This window comes from Nerophis ophidion, linkage group LG03 (assembly GCF_033978795.1).
Source record: "Nerophis ophidion isolate RoL-2023_Sa linkage group LG03, RoL_Noph_v1.0, whole genome shotgun sequence".
Taxonomy (NCBI): domain Eukaryota; kingdom Metazoa; phylum Chordata; class Actinopteri; order Syngnathiformes; family Syngnathidae; genus Nerophis; species Nerophis ophidion.
The window spans coordinates 20036517-20045597 of record NC_084613.1 but is presented as its reverse complement, the minus strand read 5'-3'; the positions used below and the strand labels follow the sequence as shown (position 1 = coordinate 20045597).

The window sequence follows — 9081 nt, the reverse complement described above, 5'->3', positions numbered from 1 at the left end:
GAGAGATGTAAGTGAAGTCCTAGCTAGCTAGGCAACATCATTGTCTTAAGTTGATGCTAAGTTAGCTAACTTTATTCCTTGTATCAAGACAAACATATTCATTTGCTGTACGAGCTGTCGGGGGAATTTCCAATGAACATGAAACATCATGTTGGTTATTGTCTGCTGGTTCTGCATCAATGATGATTTTGAGTCAGCATGTGTGAGTTGAGTGCTTCTCAAATGGTTTATCTTCAGGAAGAAAAACTTGTTTCCATATCATCAAGTCGTGAGCCAAATTTTTAAATCATTCAAGTTTATTTCACAGAAAAATAGCACAGCAGACTTGTCTTGTTAATCGGTGTGACTTTGACTAAAATAATCTTGTTTTGTCACCAGAAAAATGGCTACAGCTAAAGCATCTGGTTTTGTTTCCAGAAAAAATAGTAACATTTCTGTATTTGTTTTCAGAAAAGAAATACAGAAATGGCTGAAAATATTGGGTTTTGTTGCCCCATTCAGATTTTTAAAAAATATATTTCCATGTCTGTCCTGAGTCCTCCTCCAACTTGTTAGTCGGTTTGCCTTTTGCTAAAATACTCACTAATAGTCACTACAAAAATGGCTAAAAATATCTGGTTTTGTTGCCACAATTTAATTTTTTTCTCCCTAAACTTTTTTTTTTCCATGCACACATGTGACTGCGACTCACTGAAAATGACACACAATCCACTTTTATGTCACGACCCAGCAGTTGGGAACCACTGGTCAACTGTATAACAGTTACTGTAATATTTCCATGTCTGTCCAGAGTGATTGACCACTTTGCAAAAGTGAAAAGGAGACATTACAGTTTACTTCTCAGAAATTGATTCCCTGAACAGACACACAACAGTTGTTCCTTTATTCTACTACTGTGGCTTTATTCTTTTGTGTATATTTTATAGTTTTGTGTATCTGAAATAGGATTAGCCACATTGCCAGAAATGGAAATTAAATAATATAATAGAACCCAGAGATGTAGGGGTGCTTTATTTTTTGTTTTACTTTTGCAGATTCATTGCTCTTCCTTTTTGCTTTTACCAGTAGCAGTTTAGAAGTCTGGAGTAAAAAAGTGCACAAGTAGGTCAAATGCATTAGTTAATTTCAGGTAGTTCATCAAAGATCCATACAACATAATCTGATATGATTTCATAGTTTAAAGCACTATTTATGTATTTTTTATGATAAATAAGTGCTAAAAATGTTTTTGCTTGCGCGCTTTGCACGCTCACATGAATTATTTTTGCCCCAGGTGTGCCCCAGTACAGTATTAGGTCTAGTGACGCCCCTGGTGTGACGTCATGGGTTGTGGAGCTCCTCACATCTGAACATTGTTTACAATCATGGCCACCAGCAGCGAGAGCGATTCGGACCGAGAAAGCGACGATTTTTCCATTAATTTGAGCGAGGATGAAAGATTCGTGGATGAGGAAAGTGAGAGTGAAGGACTGGGGGAAAAAAAGACTATATAGTGGGAGCGATTCAGATGTTATTAAACAAATATACTAGCATAATTCTGGAAAAACCCTTATCTGCTTATTGTGTTACTAGTGTTTTAGTGAGATTATATGGTCGTACCTGTACAACCTGAAGGTCGGCCCCGTACCTTTCTTCAGCACCAGTCGACGGGTGGTGGCGATGCCCATCTCTGCCCTTCGACAGGGACCCTCTTCAAAACAAGATCTTTCGAATTGATCGCTGCATAATACACTGTACTTTGTATGTGTGGTCCAATCCAACCGTGTTCGCTTGACCGCTCTGTTCCATAGTAATGCTTCACTGTCATCTTTCGGGACTGTAAACAATGAAACACCGGCTGTGTTTGTGTTGCTAAAGGCGGCCGCAATACACCTACAGCTTTCTTCTTTGACGTCTCCACTATTCATTGAACAAACTGCAAAAAATTCAGCAACACAAATGTCCAGAATACTGTGGAATTATGCGATGAAAAGAGACGACTTATCGCTGTGACGGTGCTGGAATAAAATGTCCTCTACAATGCGTGATGTCACGCGCACGCGTCATCATACCGTGACGTTTTAGCATGATACTTCCCCGCCAAATTTAAAATTGCAATTTAGTAAACTAAACCGGCCATATTGGCATGTGTTGCAATGTTAATATTTCATCATTGATGTATAAACTATCAGACTGCGATGATCTGTAGTAGTGGGTTTCAGTAGGCCTGTAAGTGGCCAAAGCCACCAAATCCTGGTCTTTTTATTAATTCTTGTCGTCACAGTGCGTCAAACTTAAAGGATCAAAGATTGTTTATTTTGTCTATACATGCAAGACTAACGGAAATAAAAAAACTCCCCGTCGGGGAATCGAACCCCGGTCTTCCGCGTGACAGGCGGAGATACTGTCCACTATACTAACGAGGACATGATGAACTTTATGAATATGTAAATAGGACACATGTTTCTTTTAAACATGTTTATAGTCTGTGTTTTTTCTTATAATTTTGCCTTAAGAAATACAACTTAACAAATGATCTTTTATTATTTATTCTGTGTATGTAAGACGTTCAGAAAAGAACTCCCCGTCGGGGAATCGAACCGCGGTCTTCCGCGTGACAGGCGGAGATACTGGCCTCTATACTAACGAGGATATGATGAAGCTCGTGAATATGTAAATAGGACACGTTTCTTTCAAACATATTTATAGTCAGTGTTTTTTCTTATAATTTTGCCTTAAAAAATACAACTTAACAAATGATCTTTTATTATTTATTCTGTGTATGTAAGACGTTCGGAAAAGAACTCCCCGTCGGGGAATCGAACCCCGGTCTTCTGCGTGACAGGCGTGGATACTGTCCACTATACTAACGAGGATATGATGAAGCACATGAATATGTAAATAGGACACATGTTTCTTTCAAACATATTTATAGTCCGTGTTTTTTCTTATAATTTTGCCTTAAGAAATACAATTTAATAAATGTAATAAATGATCTTTTATTATTTATTCTGTGTATGTAAGACGGCCAGAAAAGAACCCCCCGTCAGGGAATCGAACCCCGGTCTTCCGCGTGACAGGCGGAGATACTGTCCACTATACTAACGAGGACATGATGAATTTTATGAATATGTAAATAGGACACATGTTTCTTTTAAACATATTTATAGTATGTGTTTTTTCTTATAATTTTGCCTTAAGAATTACAATTTAACAAATGATATTTTATTATATATTCTGTGTATGTAAGACGGTCAGAAAAGAACTCCCCGTCGGGGAATCGGACCGCAGTCTTCCACGTGACAGGCAGAGATACTGTCCACTATACTAACGAGGACGTGATGAAGTGTATGAATATGTAAATAGGACACATGTTTCTTTTAAATATATTTATAGTATGTGTTTTTTCTTATAATTTTGCCTTAAGAATTACAATTTAACAAATGATATTTTATTATATATTCTGTGTATGTAAGACGGTCAGAAAAGAACTCCCCGTCGGGGAATCGAACCACGGTCTTCCGCGTGACAGGCGGAGATACTGTCCACTATACTAACGAGGACGTGATGAAGTGTATGGATATGTAAATATGACACGTTTCTTTCGAACATATTTTTATTTCCGTTAGTCTTGCATGTATAGACAAAATAAACAATCTTTGATCCTTTAAGTTTGACGCACTGTGACGACAAGAATTAATAAAAAGACCAGGATTTGGTGGCTTTGGCCACTTACAGGCCTACTGAAACCCACTACTACAGATCATCGCAGTCTGATAGTTTATACATCAATGATGAAATATTAACATTGCAACACATGCCAATATGGCCGGTTTAGTTTACTAAATTGCAATACTATACTAACGAGGATATGATAAATCTCATGAATATGTAAATAGGACACATGTTTCTTTTAAACATATTAATAGTCTGTGTTTTTTCTTATAATTTTGCCTTAAGAAATACAACTTAACAAATTATATTTTATTATTTATTCTGTGTATGTAAGACGTTCAGAAAAGAACTCCCCGTCGGGGAATCGAACCCCGGTTTTCCGCGTGACAGGCGGAGATACTGTCCACTATACTAACGAGGATATAAAGACGCTCATGAATATGTAAATAGGACACATGTTTCTTTCAAACATATTTATAGTATGTGTTTTGTCTTATAATTTTGCCTTAAAAAATACAGTTTAACAAATTATCTTTTATTAATTATTCTGTTTATGTAAGACGGTCAGAAACGAACTCCCCGTCGTGACAGGCGGAGATACTGTCCACTATACTAACGAGGATATGATGAAGCTAATGAATATGTAAATAGGACACATGTTTCTTTCAAACATATCGATAGTATGTGTTTTTTTTTATAATTTTGCCTTAAAAAATCCAGTTTAACATATTATCTTTTATTATTTATTCTGTTTATGTAAGACGGTCAGAAAACAACTCCCCGTCGGGGAATCGAACCCCGGTCATCCGCGTGACAGGCGGAGATACTGTCCACTAACGAGGAAGCCGTAAACTCAATGTAAAGTTAGTGATATCTTTGGTATCACCGCAAATCAGGGGCGTCAAACTCCAATACAGCGTGGGCCAAAATTTAAAACCGAACAAAGTCGCGGGCCGAGGTTGAACAAATGAACCTTTTAATAGGGACCCAAACAAGTTTTGCAATAAATATTGAACAAGCAAGGCTTATATAACTTTAGAGTGACATGCACAATCGAGTTTCAAATAATAATAATAATCAAAAAATATCAATGGCATATCCAAATTTAAATATAAATTGAATACCTATTGTCGGCGGCGGGGTTGAGGTGGACGGGGTTTGGTGATAGCAAGGGTTGTATATTGTAGCTTCCAGGAAGAGTTAGTGCTGCAAGGGATTCTGGGTATTTTTTCTGTTGTGTTTATGTTGTCTTACGGTGCGGATTTTCTCCCGAAATGTGTTTGTCATTCTTGTTTGGTGTGGGTTCACACTGTGGTACATATTTGTAACAGTGATAAAGTTGTTTATACAGCCACTCTCAGTTTGATCTGTATGGCTGTTGACCATCGGGAGGGTTGGCAAGTAAGAGTATTAGCGGTGAATGCGGTGTTACAGCGGCTGGCCAGCTCTAATTCTAAATTGATATTGCCTCAAGGGCCAAATTAAATTACACGGCGGGCCAAATTTGGCCCGCGGGCCAGAGTTTGACACCCATGCCGTAAATGATACAATGATTCTCTTTCATGTTTGACCATTAAAACTTTGTACATGTTAGGCGGGCACTCTTACAACCCCCGGGAAAAATGATGGAATCAATCAGCAGACTTGTAGGATGTTTGTTGAGTTGTTTAATGTGGTTTAAATAAAAATATAATTCAAAGTTTTTGAGATATTTGTATTGTGTGTCCCTGCTTGATTCTTTTGATGATGCTGGGTCCTGGGGCGTCGCCAGACATATTTCACTGGGGCACGTGCCCCACTGTTGATCTGCAGTGCCCCAGTAAAACTTTCACCAATAAAAAAAAAAAAACGCTTCAGAGTTTTAAGTCTACAAACGATAATTATACAAATTTTGTATCCACCCTAAATAATGAACTTGCAAAATTAAAAACATGGTTAGATATAAACAAATTATCCCTTCATTTAAAGAAAACAAAAGTTATGTTATTCGGCTATTCCAATCCAGGACCAGCAATAAATATAGATGGCGTGATTCTAGAAACGGTGTCGGAAATTAAATTCTTAGGAGTCACTATTGATAATAAATTAAGCTGGAAACCACACATAAGACATATACAAAGCAAAATCTCCAAAACCATCTCTATTATCGATAAATCCAAATTCTTCTTAAATTACACAGCTGTGCATTTATTATATTGTTCATTGGTCTTGCCATATCTAAATTACTGCATAGAAATCTGGGGCAACAACTACAAAACTTCACTACATCCCCTGGTTACACTCCAAAAACGTGCAATAAGAATTCTACACAAGGTGGGATATTGTGACCACACAAATATTTTATTTTTACAATCTAAATTATTAAAAATGCCTGCTCTAGTTGATTTTAATACAGCTCAATTACTATTTAAAGCAAACTTGCACGGCAGCTCCCTCCATCAGTGTGTGAATGTGTGAGTGAATGTGTGTGTGAATGGGTAAATGTGGAAGTAGTGTTAAAGCGCTTTGAGTACCTTGAAGGTAGAAAAGCGCTATACAAGTACAACCCATAAAAAGGTTCTATCTGCCAATATTCAAATACATTTCAAACACAGAGAAGGAGTTCATAATCTAAGGGGGTGTAGTATCTTTACTATTCCAACAGTAAGAACTACCAGGAAAAGTTTGTGTGTGTCTGTGCATGGAGTGAAACTTTGGAACGGATTGGATGTGGGGCTCAAGCAATGTCCAAATGTCCATCAGTTCAAAACAAGATACAAAAAAATGGTATGGGCAATGTATATGAATGTGAACATGGATGCCTAAGTGTTAAACTCCATCACTGGCTAATAATGATTATCATTATTATTATTATTGTTGTTGTTATTATCATCGTCATCATCATCTTCATTATTTTATATGTATTATTGTCATCATTTATTGTCATTGCTATTGCTATTGTTCATATTGTTATTATTATTGTTATTATTATTGTTATCATTATCGTTATCATTATTGTTTAGTCATTGTTGATATTATCATCATTATTATTATTACTTCTATGACATCACCCAACTAGTTAAACTATATGAATTAGTATCAATAAGAGGAATACATTGAATTGTGTGTGTGTGTGTGTGTGTGTGTGTGTGTGTACAGACAATCCAATTTCGTTGTTCTTGCAATAATGACAATAAAACTCTATTCTATTCTATTCTATTCTATATGCAGTTTGAGTAATACTAATATTCTGCAAATGTAAAAACAAATATGAATTCTGACTAAAGAATTGGTGCCGATGGAAACTAAGAAAAGGGATTTGGGTACACTATCTGGAGTACAGGGCAGGCGAGTGGGGGATCTTATGTTCGTGGATAACTCCTCTGGCAGGGGGCTCCCCTCGTCTCTTTTAATGCACAGCATAGGACACATAGCAAGAGTGGTCCTCAGGTCCTGTTGATCAGGAGCAGTAGCTCCACAGTCACAGATCCACTTTTAACCACTAAAATCACAGTCAAAATGAAAGCTTGTTCCCATAGGCACCATAAACTGTTAATAATGTTTAGACAAAAGTGTATATTATATATACTATCATATATATATAGTATTTATATAGGTGTGTGTGTGTGTGTGTGTGTGTGTGTGTGTGTGTGTGTGTGTGTGTGTGTGTGTGTGTGTGTGTGTGTGTGTGTGTGTGTGTGTGTGTGTGATGGACATATGTGTATTTTGGGTATATGCATTTGTGTATGTATGTGATTATGAGTGTATGTGTATGTATGTATGTGTGTATATATATATATATATATATATATGTATATGTATCTATATGTATATATATATATATAAATTGTATATATGTGTGTGTACATATGTATATATGTAAGTGTGTGTGAATTTAAATGTATTATATATAGATAATATATAGCATCCACGCAGCAACCACTGAACTGAATTATATTATATATATCATTGTATTATATATTGTATATATATATATTGTATATGTATAGGGGTGGGACCTAATAAGTTTACTTCTTCCCACTCCCTTTTGAGCCAATCTTGACATCTACAAAAGATTAGTCACATGTAATGTTTTCAATGTAGGTGTAAAAATAATGTATTTATATATTTATTTTGTATTTTATGTCATTCTCTTGTTTTGTTTGCATGGCTCAAAATAAACCATTCATTCATTCATTCATACATAACATAGACAACAGCGCATATACTACTTAGTATGGTAATTTATTGCTACTGTATTCACTCCATTAACAATGAGCACATGGCTAATTAATATGGTAATTTATTCACATGTGGATCGAGACTTCGGTTGAGAGAGAGAGAGAGAGAGCGAGAGAGAGAGAGAGAGACAGAGAGGATGAGAACCACTGCGTGAGGTAGGTAACGTTAGCCAACAGCAATTTGTTAATTACATTATTTTGATTTTGATTTGACTCAAACTGTAACTCCTAGATGGATTTAAGAAAGTTATTCGCCTGCAGCAGAGAAGCAGCAGGAATGAGAGATGTAAGTGAAGTCCTAGCTAGCTAGGCAACATCATTGTCTTAAGTTGATGCTAAGTTAGCTAACTTTATTCCTTGTATCAAGACAAACATATTCATTTGCTGTACGAGCTGTCGGGGGAATTTCCAATGAACATGAAACATCATGTTGGTTATTGTCTGCTGGTTCTGCATCAATGATGATTTTGAGTCAGCATGTGTGAGTTGAGTGCTTCTCAAATGGTTTATCTTCAGGAAGAAAAACATGTTTCCATATCATCAAGTCGTGAGCCAAATGTTTAAATCATTCAAGTTTATTTCACAGAAAAATAGCACAGCAGACTTGTCTTGTTAATCGGTGTGACTTTGACTAAAATAATCTTGTTTTGTCACCAGAAAAATGGCTACAGCTAAAGCATCTGGTTTTGTTTCCAGAAAAAATAATAACATTTCTGTATTTGTTTTCAGAAAACAAATACAGAAATGGCTGAAAATATTGGGTTTTGTTGCCCCATTTAGATTTAAAAAAAATATATTTCCATGTCTGTCCTGAGTCCTCCTCCAACTTGTTAGTCGGTTTGCCTTTTGCTAAAATACTCACTAATAGTCACTAGAAAAATGGCTAAAAATATCTGGTTTTGTTGCCACAATTGTTTTTTTTTCTCCCTAAACTTTTTTTTTTCATGCACACATGTGACTGTGACTCACTGAAAATGACACACAATCCACTTTTATGTCACGACCCAGCAGTTGGGAACCACTGGTCAACTGTATAACAGTTACTGTAATATTTCCATGTCTGTCCAGAGTGATTGACCACTTTGCAAAAATGAAAAGGAGACGTTACAGTTTACTTCTCAGAAAAGGATTCCCTGAACAGACACACAACAGTTGTTCATTTATTCTACTACTGTGGCTTTATTGTTTTGTGTATATTTTATAGTTT

At 36.2% G+C, this 9081-nt stretch overlaps 2 non-coding genes across 2 annotated transcripts; both read right to left on the bottom strand.

Moving 5' to 3' along the window:
* Positions 1 to 2333: 2333 nt before the first annotated feature.
* Positions 2334 to 2405, bottom strand: trnad-guc (transfer RNA aspartic acid (anticodon GUC)). The gene has a single exon. It is a non-coding gene; the product is annotated as a tRNA-Asp (tRNA).
* A 1598-nt stretch (positions 2406 to 4003) lies between these two features.
* On the bottom strand, positions 4004 to 4075 carry trnad-guc (transfer RNA aspartic acid (anticodon GUC)). Its single transcript has one exon. It is a non-coding gene; the product is annotated as a tRNA-Asp (tRNA).
* Positions 4076 to 9081: the final 5006 nt, after the last annotated feature.